This window comes from Cynara cardunculus (assembly GCF_001531365.2).
Source record: "Cynara cardunculus var. scolymus isolate 2C chromosome LG 12, CcrdV1, whole genome shotgun sequence".
Lineage (NCBI taxonomy): Eukaryota > Viridiplantae > Streptophyta > Magnoliopsida > Asterales > Asteraceae > Cynara > Cynara cardunculus.
In genome coordinates this window covers 18,496,268-18,497,475 of record NC_037539.1, presented here as the reverse complement: position 1 = coordinate 18,497,475, position 1,208 = coordinate 18,496,268, and positions in this window count along the sequence as shown.

Here is a 1,208-nt window from a genome sequence, read left to right as displayed (position 1 = left end):
AGAAGAGAAAATATGGAGGCTAAGCCCTCCTTTTATAAATTCCAAGAATGGAAGGTCGGCTAACAGCCCCTTTTCCCATACAACTCACCACATGCACATGCATACATCGTCACACCATGCATTCACAACATCCATACGTGTATAATCATATATATATATATATATGCATATATTCACATATATTATGCATTATATATATATATATATTTATATATATATATCCAATTAATACACAATCTCACATACCCGCATGATTAAACATATCAATTTATCATGTTATCACGTAATCATTTAATAAGATAATCACATATTAATTACCTTGGGTGATAACTAGAATCCGGTTATCACAGAAATGGGGTTTTTATATGAGTTTTAAATGTAAATAAAGGGTTGGCCTCTTAAGGCCCAAGTCCATAAAAATTTTATTTTTCTTTTAAACAAAATAAGGCCCATTTAAATTATAATTAAAATATAATTTATCAATTATTGATAAAAATATCATTATTAAATCTAAGTTCCACATCTTTGGTAAATTATTTGGACATTCAAATGAGACTTTTATATTTTAATTTGGACTTTATAATATCAACTTTATTATATTTGGAGCATTTTTAATATATTTAGCATTACATAAGTTAACTTTATCAGTTACCCGTCGAAACAAGGTTTTCTGAACTATATTTTGGGACCTAAGCCAGATGAGTTCTAATCAACATGAATAGATCCTTATAAAATATAATTCTAAAATTAGAAACCCTATAAAGGTGCTAACCTGACGCTCCAAAAATGACGGATGTCACACTATTCTAAGAACATTCAAAGTATAAATGAAGAACAAATGTTATTCTAAAGAAAAAACATCTTTTGCCAAATTTTTCACTGGAACGAATGATGAATTCTTACATTGATGAAATGGAAATTACAAGACAAAAAAAAACATAAGACTACATTCAGGGTCTCCCATATGATATATTCCAAAAGAGCATAATTAGTCCTCTGTAATCGATGAATGTAGATATCTCATGTATCAGTCTCTGTCCATCGTCTGTTGGCACATGTGGTCTGCCAACCTGTTTCTGATGGCTTTCTGAAACCATTTAAGTGTTTCATTTGAATACTTAAAGGCCTCAGTCAACCTAAAAAATTTCTTCCTTCCAAACTCATTTTAATATACTAGACCCAGTTCTGGTTGAGTAAAGACAGAGGCA